This window comes from Chionomys nivalis, chromosome 12 (assembly GCF_950005125.1).
Source record: "Chionomys nivalis chromosome 12, mChiNiv1.1, whole genome shotgun sequence".
Classification (NCBI taxonomy): domain Eukaryota; kingdom Metazoa; phylum Chordata; class Mammalia; order Rodentia; family Cricetidae; genus Chionomys; species Chionomys nivalis.
This window is the reverse complement of record NC_080097.1, coordinates 8,940,359-8,954,309: the sequence shown is the minus strand read 5'-3', so window position 1 is coordinate 8,954,309 and position 13,951 is coordinate 8,940,359.

The window sequence follows — 13,951 nt, the reverse complement described above, 5'->3', positions numbered from 1 at the left end:
CTCCATGTTACCTATGGTAGCAAGTAAGGTGGGGAAAAACTTTCCACAATAAGGAAAAGGTAAGGATAAAACCAGGAAAGAATCTATCATAAAAATTTTCTAGATAGAGACTGTCTCGGTCTCTATCTGTCTCTTTGTCTCTCCCTATCCACCCTTTCTCTCATTGTGTGTACATCAATGTCTATGTGTGTATGTGCATGTGTGTGTGTACGTCTAAAGACAAGGGATCAACTCAGGACGCATTCCCTCAGGCACTAAACACCCTGTTTTAATACACAGATTAGCTCACTGCACTAGCACTGCACTAGCACCATAGCAGGTAAACTACCTGCCAATAAATCCAGGAACCTAAACTCTTTGCTTGCCCAGCACTGGGATTGCAAACAAGCATTCCCATGCCTAACTTTCTAAACTGGGTCCAGGGGACCAAACTCAGGTCTTCATACTCATGTCCACTATTCACTAATTGAGTATTTCCATGTACCATTTTTATAAGATATAACATTTGAAAGACATGAGTATTGAAAAGCAGAAAAGCAAAGTTGAGCTTAGTGCAGTAGGCATGTCATTTTAGAGACTTCAAAGGCAAGGCATGGATACTATAAATTCAAGGCTTGTCTGGGTAATATACTTACACCTTACTGCAAGAAGAAAAATGAAAGTGGTTAGAAAACAGCTGAGTGTTAGAGTATGCCTAGAAAGTATGAAGCTACACATTCAATATCCAGAAATATAAAGGAAAAAGTACCACAGCACACTGTATTAATAACATGGTAATAAGAACCCTGATGTGATGATTTTTTAAAAATTTCATTTAATTACTCTACATTTCTATATCTCAAATGATAATGATAACTTTTGAGAATCACTTCATTACATGGTAATCACAGCTTAATGTCCAGTTGCACTTGATGTTTAATACTTTAAATCATTTTTTAGATTAGTGTATGAATAGCACATGACACAATATTTTTTGTCTTGATTAAAATAAAATGCTACATATCCACCACTGACTCATAGTTGTAAGATATATTTTACAGATAAACTCTGTGATTCAGTTGTATCTCTGTTTAGTAATAATATACTGAAATATAGCTACTCACTGTTGTGTTTGGGATGTAAATGGGAGAAAGCATTTTAGAGAAGATTTGGAACTATTAATTCATTAAAGATGTGCGTAAATCGATCAGCAAGCCTAACTCCCTGCAAAGGCACTCATGTTTCCCATGTGAGAAATAGGAGGCGTGCTCTCTAGAAATCTTCTCAGCATTATTAAAACAGAACGTTGGCAGCATTCTTCCAGATCAGTTGAAGAACCACTGACTCATGCCTATCATCATTACTGATTTCATGCTAATAAAATATAGTTATCCAAATGTGCATATTAATCTCACAGACACAAAACTAAATAAAAGCAAAAATCACAAAATGTATTATACTATATATTAAAAGTCTAAACAAATGCAAAATCTTTTAATGTATTACTTTTTCAGTAAGTATCATAAAACAGGAGCTGCTGTATAAAGTATTTTGGTGTTCTGGTGTGAATTCTGTTGCAGACATTAAAACCATGACCAGAGCAGGTTAGAGAGAGAAAAGGGTTTATTTCAACGTACTTGTTATAGTCCATTATTTGTGGGAAGTCATGCCACAGTTTTGGGGAAAGAATGTGATGCAAAATTCATGGAGAAATACTGAGTACTGACTTGTTCCACCTGGCAAGTTCAGCTAACTTCCTTATGCAGGAAGTCCACCTGCTTAGCGTTAGCATTGTCTTCAGTTGGTGGTGTCCTTTTACATCAATTAGTAGGAAGAAAGTACCTCATAGACATAGCCACTGGCTAATCTATTACAATTTCTCAGTTGAGATTCCCTCTTTTCAAGTATGTCTATTCTTAAATTAAGTTAATGAAAATTACCTAACCTACTTGGGAAATTTTGAGAGCTGAGATTTGGAGGAAGGGAAATAATATAACTAATTTTATAGACGTAATAGAAAAAGGACATAAGAGAAGAGAAAGTTTATCTCTGGGAAGTCATATGTCACTTGCCTCAATTATCTCCAACATTTGTATATAATAGCATTAGCTTAGGTTATTTCCTATAATATGAGCTGTAAGTCAGCATGGGGAGAATACACAATGTGTGTACAGATGCACACATATAATAACATACCTCATAAGTTTATATTCATTTACTCATTGCCTTAAACCGAAATTATCAGGAAGTTGTTTACTCCTGGATGAAAAGATGGCACAGTGTGCATACAGGTATCTAGGGATGAATGCTTATGTATGTCCTAGTTCAATGCAATATGTAGGTGTTATCTTTAGCAATGGGACCTTGCTGTCAATTTGTAGAGAGAAACCTATAGTCTTAGCAGTAACATGAATTTTGTGGGGATTTGAATGTAGTACAATCCTAGCACTGCAGCCTCCCTTTGCTGACAATAGAAGGTCAGTTGGGACCCTGTTTCCCAATTATTTAGAGATTTTATTTAAGTCACCTCCATATATGTTTATATTTTATGAAGTTTCAGTATATTGGGTTTCTATGCTACCCTTCTAACGCCACTCTATTTTAGCTGTCTACCTAGATGTCCTACAACAGAAGAATGGATAAAGAAAGTGGGGTGCATTTACACAATGGAACTATCACTCAGGCATTAAAAAAAGCACCATAAAATTTGTAGGCAAATGGATAAAATTAGATAAAAATCATCCTGAGTGAAGTATCTCAGATCCAGAAAGACAAATAGGATAATTTTTGCTTATCCGTGGATATTAGCTGGTAAGTCAATGACAACCAAGCTACAACCCATTGAACCACAGAGGATAGGTATACAGTAAGGACCTAGAGGAACACATAGATCTCATTAGGAAAAGGAAATATAATAGATAGAATATAATACTTGGAAGGGAGCAGGTAAAGAATGGGAGGATAATGTGCAGAGGTGAAGGAGATAGGGTATTGTAAGATAAACTTTCAAACAAATAATCTTAGGAAATTATTTCATTGCTATTTCATTTTTATAGACATTTCCTTGGTCTTACTCCAATTACCTATTACCTTAGATTTAACAAGCATTCTAAATAGAAGTTCAAAGTAATTTTTTAAACATGTAATTTTTGGATCAGTTTAGTTCTAAAGCAAAGCTGATCCAAAAATATACTGAGTTCCATCTGTCATTTGTCATGTGACAGAGCAGAATTTCCTTTGTCAACCTCTGGTGCCAGAGTGGGTGCCTGTTTTTTCCCAATGAATCTGTATAGGTTGATCCTCCAACCTATGTTACAACTCACTCTTGAAACTATAGTTCTATGGAATTAGACTAATGACTATATATCTCTAAAGTTGATATTGCAGTATTTAACAAGTGTTTTACTTCCTTAGAAATATTCTTTGTTGTGCTTACTCTTGTCTTTTTCCTGACCCTCTCAAGTCTTAAGAAACACTTAATGCTTTCCTTTTGTTATAGTTATTTGATTTTCAGTTTGTCATATTGTTCAAACATACACAGTAAAGAGCTTTTACATGCTAGTTCCATTCACTTAGTGTTACGTGTTTCAGTGTTCCCCATGTTGATTCATTTTTCATAGCTCATTTCTTTTTAAAACAGAATGACATTGATAACCTTGATTTACCACAGTTAATCCCTTAACCTACTATGGTTAACAGAGTAAGGGGAACTTCTTTATTTGATTCTTTGATTTGAAGTGTCATTTCTGTGTACCCTGGTGTGTGCTTAGATTGTCATGTTAGGAGCTGTGGAGTTTGCTGAGCAGACACTCACTTATGAGCAGAGTTCCTACATTAGAACTCCCATGTGGATGTTTCTAACTTTCAAAAGCAATATTAGGAATAAATTCTTAACTCTCATAAAGTAGATGCTGTCAAACAGGGTCCAAGAATAAAGTCTTGCGAGGAGAATACAGAGTGCTTGTGAGAAAATTCCTCCAAGAAACCAAGACAAGAGTCTTGTAATCGTAGTTTCTTCAAAAACACAAAATTATTCTTGGATTATGCTTTTATGATACTCCCAGGTATAATAGATAGAAGTGATTTTACTTCACATTATTCAATATGACTGGCTATTGTTGTTTATATGCCCCTATGGAAAAACATATTTTTGCCATGTGCACCTCATCTAACATAAAGTTTGGGTTGTCCTCGTGGTTATATACTTTACTCATGTAACTTCTCTTAAACTTCAGAGTATAAATTGTTTGATGCTCTGAATAAAGTCGGCAATTGCACGTAACTTTAGCCTCTCTCATTTGTCTGCTCCGTTCTCCCAGGTCCCACCAGCTCCAGTATGGTAAACTATATGATACTATGATGTGGTGTGGTATGTCTTAGAACATCTATTCTATACTGTGAGTCAGATTTTTCTCCGAATTAGTCTAGAAGGCAGAAGCAACGTAATAATGCTATAAAAACTCCTAGAAGGTCACTTTCCATTTAAACGAGCTTGTGAAACCCACCTGTAGGAACTTTAGGAGCTCACTGGAAAAGCACAGGGATGTGCTAGCAAAGGTGATGCAAGTTTGTAGTGAAGAGCTAACAACTTTATTGCTGTAAAGAACATAATTTCACCACAGTGAAAATGACAACTGTCAACTAAACAAGTTCAAGATAGATTGTTTATCAATACACAGGGGAAAGTAAACTCTTCTACACTTCTTATGAGAATGTATATAATTGCAACCCTTACAGAAATCAATATGGAAGTTTCACAAAACTTGAAATAAAACTAAAATATGTCCCTGTCATATTACTTCTGGCTATTGATCTGAATTGAATTCAATGTATCACAGAGATATTGACACATTTTTATTATAACATTATTAACTTTAGTTAATTTATGAAACCACCTACGTATTTTTCAAAGGAGAAATAAGAAAATGTGCCACATACATGCAATGAAATTTTATTCAGCTACTAGGAAGAATAAACTGTTGTTTGTTGAAAAAAATAGGTGAAACGGTAATTATCTTGAGATTACTCAAGTTGGTTAAGATGGAGAAAGACAAATATCAATATTTCCTTTGAGAGTATACCTTACCCCAGTCACAATGGCGAAGATTAATAAAACTGTTGAAGCAGATGATGGTGAGGAACCTGGGAAAGAAGAGCACTTATCTATTGTTGGTATTGGCACTGTGGAAATAAGTGTGATGTTTTCTCTAAAAGCAGAAAATCGATTGGCCACTATATTGAGGTGTAGTATTATTCTTGGGTCTAAACCCCAAAGATTCTATACCTTACTACTTGCTCATCCATGTTTATCACAACTCAATATTATTGCTGTTGTTTATTGTCCTATACTTAAGATTCTCGGTTCTATTCAAAAGAAGAGGAAGAAATATTACAAGTGCCACAGGTGATGAATGACACCAAGGAAAAAGAATATTACAGATACAACAGAACTGATGCAAACAATAACTCACAGAGACTTCAGTACCACATGTAAGACCTGAACAGGCTCAAAACAGACAAAATCTCAGAACTGAAAATAAAAACTGTTTATTTCCCAGAGCTGGGAAATAAACAGAAAAATCCAACTCCTAATCAAAAAGTTATTTGTAATTTATTGGTGAGAGGGAAAATAAGATTTTCCATGAACATCCTGTGTATATCAACCACACTACAAGGCAGACTCCATTATAAGTAGTAGTTGTGTTTGACAACACAAAATGAATTGCGTGTCTTTTTGTATGCTTTGGGGTTTCTGTATTATTTTGTTTTGGTATTTTTTTTTTGGTTTGCTTATTTTGGTTTTTGATTTTATTTGTGAGAGACAGAACATACAGCTGAATGAGTAGAGAGTATAGAGTATGTGGTAGACCTCTGAACAGGGGAAAGAATTAAATCAAAATATAATGCATTAAAAAATTAAGGCAAAAAATCAAAATATCAAATATTTTCACTCAAAATGGTCTGTGGGTTCTAAATTTTGTATTTTTATCATCATGAAAGCAGATGTGAACCTGCTAAGGGGCAGAAAGAGAAGTGACTTGCTTGGGTGAAAGGGAGGGTGTAGCAGGATAGAATTCCTGGGAAGGAAAGCAACTTGGAAGCCTTGAAACAGAGTGTGGTATGTTTCATTTCTCAAAAAAGTCAGTAGCTCCATGCTTGACATCATTTTCATCTTTTTTTTTTTCATAAGCAGCATTTTAGATTGTAGAATTTACCTTAGGCCAAAATTTCTTGGAGTATGTTGACCAGAACAAAAAACCATAAACTGAAGAATGGATAAAGAAAATATGGTACATTTACACAATGGAGACTACACAGCAAAAAAAAAAAAATAACGACATCTTGAAAATTGCAGACAAATGGATGGATCTAGAAAACATCATACTGAGAGGTAAACCAGAGCCAGAAAGACAAATATCACATGTACTCACTCATAAGTGGCTTTTAGACATAAAGCAAAGAAAACCAGCCTACGATTCACAATGCCAGAGAACCTAGACAACAATAAGGACACTAAGAGAGATATTCATGGATCTAATCTACATGGGAAGTAGAATAAGACAAGATCTCTTGAGTAAATTGGGAGCCTGTAAACAATCGGAGAGGGTTGAAGATAGGGAGAGGAAGGAAGGGGAGCAAACAAAAATGTACAGCTCAATAAAATCAATAGAAAAGTTTAAAAAATGGATATAAAAACAATTTGATATTTCGTACAAGTAAGTCCTGAGTAGGCGAAGTTTTCTACCCAGTTCTATGGGAAGCTTAAGTACTTTCTTCAAGACATGTTTTGCTGTATTCAAATATATGGAATCATTTTCAACTTGAACCTTCGTGATTAGAAATAAACTGATTTCACACATGAAAAAAAAAGACAGAGAGAGAAAGAATGGGTCATGTTCCAATGACTTCACTTCTTCACACTAGGCACTAATTCTTACAGGTGTCCCTACCTGGCAATAGGACAAGGATTTACTATATGTACCTCCAAGGGAACTTTAGGATCCTAACCGTAACAGAGGAATATATGTGACTGTTGAAAGGGGTTCTCTTTGTAGATGCCTGAGTTTCTTTTCACTATTGACAATAACGTGTTGCTACAAAAGTAAATTGATGATATTTCATGACATATAGCCTGAAATCAAAACACACAAATGTGAGGACAAACTTGGATCCACAGAAAATAGAAACAGACACTACTGTCCAATGGAAAGTGTGGCAAAGGATGTTTAACTAATAACCTTAATTCAACAAAAGTGAATCTGTCTTTCATGTTAAGAAAATTTTAAGTCTCATTAATGAACAGTTTGAATAATTTTTACCCTAAACACTGGCAAAGCCCTTTGTGAATGCAGGCCACAAATAAGATATCCTTAAGATCTTTTCATTAGAATTAAACTTCCTTAAAGACTCACATTCAAATATGCTAAATTTACAAGTATTGCCCCTGTGACTTTTGTAATCAAGCCAAATTAACCTAGTTTTATCAAGTGAGAAAGCAGCACCAGTGAAGAGATGGTTCTGGAAATCCAGATCCAGGAAGGAAGGTAGCTTTCTTTCCTCCACTCTCAATGATTTTGCTTATTATCCTTACTCACTTATTTGTTGCATATGAACAGACCTTAATTTCCTCTACTGATTTATTTATAGCTGGTAAAGATACTGAGGGATGAATCATTCTAGACTACAATATAAGTGCTTATGGATCCACATACTTAATAGTTCATGGAGAAAAATGATCCCTCATATTTTATTCCAATAAAAGATGTGAACTAATGCATTCTCTGCATACAAATCAGACCTGTTTCTCCCAGCTGTCTCAGCACTGTCTCATTGTTTTATCAAAGCCTCAGCTACTAGAAAAGAAAGAAGCTGCTTTGTTTGCTCCTAAAATCGTTTAAGTGCTTTCAGAGTAAACATAATCTGTGGTTGCCATATTTTCAGTTTTAAATGATGACTTTATTAAGTACATAACAAGACAAAAGTAAAAAATTAGATAAAAATGATTGATAGATGAATTGTAGATAGATAACATATAGAAAGATAGATGATATATGATGATAGATAAATAGATAATGATTATGATTATGATGATAGACAGATAAATGATAGATATAGATAGATGATAGACAGATAGATAGATTAGATAGATAGATAGATAGATAGATAGATAGATAGATAGATAGATAGATAGATAGATAGTAAACAAACAGAGATTGATAGCAGAATACCACCAAGACAGGTGCTCAAAACTTTCAGCATAAACTGGTCTGGGAAGCCCCACTGAGGCAGTCAGCTAGAATTCACCACTAGGTTTTCTTACCAGAGATGAGAGTCCTCGTTCTGAACTCTCAGTTTCTCTTTACTACATTTTATTCTTTGCAGAAATAGTAACATCTGTTGGGAATGGGTACCTCCTTCTTGCTGTTTTAAGGGGCAAGATATACTTACTTTTGGACTATTTTGAAATTATCTTTCCTCTCCATCATATATATATCCATTTATGTATATATAGAAAGATTTATTGATTGATAAATAGATGATAGATAGATAAATAGAGAAAGATGATATAGATAGATAGAAAGAGACAGATATAGATGACAGATGATAGATACAAATAGAAAGAAAGATAGATAGATAGATGATAGATAGATAGATAGATAGATAGATAGATAGATAGATAGATAGGGATGGATGGATAGATAGATAGATAGATAGATAGATAGATAGATAGATAGATAGATAGATAGATAGATAGGGATGGATAGATAGATAGATAGATAGATAGATAGATAGATAGATAGATAGATAGATAGATAGATGATAGATAGATAGATAGGGATGGATGGATAGATAGATAGATAGATAGATAGATAGATAGATAGATAGATAGATAGATAGAGATATCTTCATAGTTAAGGGGACTGTAAAAGTACTCTGAGGTAAACATTTTCTCTAACATAAGCAGACACAACACTGCTTTCAAAGTAGGTTGTCAGTGAATTCAAACAACACCTAACGGTTTATCTATGTGATAGACAAATACATTGAGTTTCAGGAATGCCGATTATTTTGAGATAAGGTGCCTTATTTTTCTTGGAATAATTGTTTCAGCAACTAAAAAAAGTTTTTTAGCTGCACACAAATCTCATTTATCAATTGTCTCAATAGCTATAGTTATACTTACTGTGTAACATTTTTCATTTGAATTTAAAATGTCTACCTCTTCCATCTTGTTCATTTTAGAGGGCTACAATATTAGTCATACAGATTTTAGATTTTTTTTCTGCTATGGAGTTAATATATAAATGTATATGTTACATATATATTATAAAGTCCTGGTGAGCTAGAGACAACTATTAAGCTAGACTATGAACAGTATATGGTATTTTGGGAGTTCATATATAGTAGGAGACATTAACAGTTTAGAAAATCCCAATGAACTAGTACAAAATATAGTCATAATTATGGACTAATCAATCAGTAAAAAGACATGCATAATCAAAAGAAAAGCTTTTTTATTTTCATATTTACTGTGTAATAGCTTAACAGTACATGCTAATCTCTGGTTATTATTGGGACACTGTCATTTTGATGAACAAAATTATCTAACACTTCTGGCATAGTGCTTGAAACAAAATAGTTATTGACAACCATTTCTTTAATTATTAAAGAATTTTACTCAGCCTTCTGAATCTAAAGTGCCTAATATGGTGTTCAGAATACAGACTACCCTGCGATGCTCCATAGCCTTAATAATTCAAAAACAGTTATACTAGTTATGAGGAAACCATCCCATCACCCTAAAATTTCAGAAGCTTTCAGCTCTTTTCATAACATTCTTTAGGGTGGTTTGAAAGAGATTGACCCTCATATTTGGATGCTTAGTCCCCTGGTGATAACCTGTCAGGTCCAATCTCTCTCTCTCTCTCTCTCTCTCTCTCTCTCTCTCTCTCTCTCTCTCTCTCTCTCTCTCCTTCCCTTCTTTTATCCCTCTCTCCTTCCTTCCTTCCTTCGTTCTTTCTCTGTCTGTCTCTGCCTGTTGCCTAAGCTACTTTTCCAGTTCTAGGCCTGCCTATATGCCTCCATGCTTACTGCCATGATGGTAAAAGACTAACACCATGAAACTATAAGAAAGGACCCAGTTAAATTCTTCCTATTTGAGTTGTCTTGGTCATTATTTGAAGAGAGAACATAGAGTGTCTGGTATATAATTTATTAAGGAGTGCAATGGAAAAACAGACTCACAAATCACAGAACAAGGTAGATACAGCCACTGATCCAGCTACCTTTGTCCTGCTATTCTACCTAAAGGCAATGAGGACCAAGTGCAAGGTTTGTTCCTGCTCTGATCACCCAAGAGGAGAGCTCATGGCCCCTCCTCTGTTGTGTGGAGCGGCAGGTCACTTCCCTGCCACCCCAGCTCCCGGCTGCCTGGCTAGCTTAGGTCCCGAAATAATTACACGGAAACTGTATTCTTTTAAACACTGCTTGGCCCATTAGTTTTAACCTCTTATTGGCTAGCTCTTACATTTTGATCTAACCCATTTCTAATATTCTGTGTAGCACCACGAGCTGGCTTACCAGGTAAGATCTTATCCTGAGTCTGTCTGGAGTGGGAGAATCATGGTGACTGCCTGACTTGGCTTCTTTCTCCCAGCATTCTGTTCTGTCTACTCCACCTACCTAATTTTCTGTCCTCAGTTTTATGCAGTCACATATCCAGAGTAAACTATACCCATATGGCTTATAACTCCAAATGTCATTGGCCAAAATGGATCAAATTCCCATAAAAATGGTGTCTTGTAACAAAAGAGAATAATGGTTAAAGCACTATTCAACTAATAAAATTTCCCATTGTTGGCCTTCCATCCCCAGTAGCAACAGTTCATATGGAATGGGAAATTTCATACTACTTTCCTATATGGGATATTTTATGCTAAAGGCAAGTTGTTGAGTTTTGCAAGGACCAAGAGCAGTATTCTCTGGATAGTGATAAGGTGAGAAAAAAACTTAATTTCATTAAGGTAGAATGAAAGATATTTTAATCCCAAACATTTTTTTCTGTTCAAACATAAAAATATATATCAAGATAAAACTCAAATTTCAAGTCCAGAAAATCATAAACTTCCCTGAAAATCCTTTACCAGCATTTTGGTTCATAAAGAATAATCTTGTACGTTCATTTTCAGAGTGTCAGCAACAGTCATCAGATCTGAAGGGTTTAATTATTAAAGCTGCATGGGTCACAACTCAGAAATTAGGGGTGACAAAAAACTTCACAATTAAATTATAGCATCAGAAATGGTATCATATTAGAAAAGATGAAAGTTATGCAGTTTATAAGCAAGCATTTTCTTAATATATTGAAATTTATTTTTCAGCTGAATTAGACATTTGTTATGTTTTTCCTTAATAACTTTTGAAAGACTTGCAGAGGTGAATAATTTTCTGCATACAACCATACAATTAGGGACTTAATTGGAATGTCTCCACCAAAGGAGACAACTGCTTTCTTTATTAAAACCTTGACTTGTGAATTGAGCAAAAAATGACAGTCTCTCATCTCCTAGTATATTCATTGTGCAAAATTAGTGGGTTTTTTCCCCACAAACAAATTCAGGCAAACCATTCTTAAAGAAACAGGAATAAACTGTACAAGTTGCAAACTTTGCATAATAAACTTTCTAAATGTACAACACTTTGCAGTGTACTGTGGCAGGTTATTTATTGTCTGTGATTTAACCCTGCCCCATCCTGCTTGGCTTTACACGATTTTGAGTTTCAAATGTTTGTTTCCTTGTTCTTACATTTAATTGTTTAGATAAGTATCTGTGCCACTATTCTAAATTTTGCCTAAGGTGAAGAAAGTCTATAACCAAAGATCCTGCCTTTAAAAGCAAATTATACCAGTGTTTCACTTATTCATGTTTAATGCATTATTAACCAAGTCATTAAGGATATCGATGTTTCTAACCTCAATCATTCCTTTCTTAAATAACAACTGCAGAGGTTCAGCATCTGATTTATCAATCATTACATAATGAGTTTTGAGGCTACATTTTTTTTAAATCAGCAACAGCATTACTAGAAATTTTATCTAAAAATAACATCAATTTAGGTTTGTAAGGTAATTCTAAAAATCCAGGTATGCCTCTGATATTATCACTAGAGAAGATGAGGTGCGAAGATTAGCAACTTGATACCAGCCTAAGGTCTAGAGCAAGACATTGCCTCAATAGAAATAAGTGAATAAATTCATTAAAACAATTTTTAATTCATAAATCTTGGGGTGTTGCTCAGTGGTACAACACTTGCAAATCTTCAGATTCAATCATCATGAATGGAAAAAATCCACAAAAATATCCATGAATCAAAAACTCCTATCTCCTTAAATCTATTTTGTATTTTCATTATTTATTCTATCTTTGAGATTTTATAATTATAAATTTTCCCTTCCCTGGTGTGGGACAGTCATCTGTATTCTGTCAATTATATTTAAATAAAAACTGATTGGCTAGCAGCCAGGCAGGAAATATAAGCAGGACAACCAGAAAGGAAGTAGAGGTGGGTCAAGAAGAACAGGAGAATTCTGGGAAGAAGGAAACCCATCTCTCTGCAGTTGTGAGCCCACCCCAGAAGAAGCAAGATGTGACTGCCTCGCTGAAAAAGGTACCGAGCCATGGGGCTAACACAGATAAGAATAATGGGCTAATATAAGTTATAAGAGTTAATAAGAAGCCTGAGCTAATGGACCAATCAGTTTATAGTTAATATAGATCTGTATGTGATTTCTTTGGGACTTAATGATTGTGGGAATTGGGCAGGACAGAGACCCTGACAATACTTCCTTTTCTTCCATATACTGTACATACTCTCAAATTCATATCCTCTGTTTTCATTGATTGTTATTACACACACACAATTTATATACACATTCATCCCTAGATATAATCTGCTATTTATACCGTATTACTTATATATATGCTGTTAGGATTGGTCACTTCATTGGGTAACCAATTGATGTGCTCTTCCTCAAGGGAAGACTATTTCTAGTAGCCTTAGCTTTGATTAGTTCACAGTAGCCCTTTATTTAGGATTGAGACAGCCTGAAGTTTCTTGTAGATAACCAATCAATCGAAAGAGTTATGGAACCCAGTCCCACTGGATGCATCTACCAAACAACTGCATTTAAGGCTTAGGAGAAAGACTGTTGCAGAGGACTGTGCAGAAATCTTATAAGAACTAGAGGATCAGAGGGTTTGCTGTGAGTGCTTTTCTCCTAGTAATGTAAAGAAGTCACATCTATTTTATAGGTTGAAATGTTAGTTTCCCCTTATTAGTTCTATGATGGTATATATAATCTAATTTTAGTCTTCATTGTCACTTAATTGAATTTAGAATCATGCAGAAAACACTCCTTTTTAGTGTCTGAAAGATTAAGGACATTTAACCGAGAAGGGACAATATCCCCTGAATATAAGTGGTACCACCCTATGGTCTAGTTCCTGGAATGAAGTACAAAATGGTCAATTCTATGTGATTGCCCAAGTCTTCCACTTTCTGCTTCCTGCTGCTCTGGAGTACTTTGGTCACAATTAATTGAATAATATTTTTCTGTCGTGGTGACCATTACCTACTCAAAAAAAACAAATTATTTCTCTCATATGTTTCATTTTTTCAATTGTTTGTGGAGCATGGCTAGAAAAAGTGATTAATAAATGCATTTATTATTGTTATTATTATTAAATAATAAATAAATAAATTCAATTTTAGGGGTTTCCTTACAAAATAATGATTGTTCTTATGAAATCAAGATAAAAGCATCAATTAAACTACGATCTTTATTTGTTTGATTAAATAAATAACAGTAGTTACATGCTGTCTATGCATAAATTACTAAATTCAAAAGATAAAATAATGTAAGTATATTTTTACAGAAAATAAATCAGAAATTTTAGTTCAAAGCACCCAA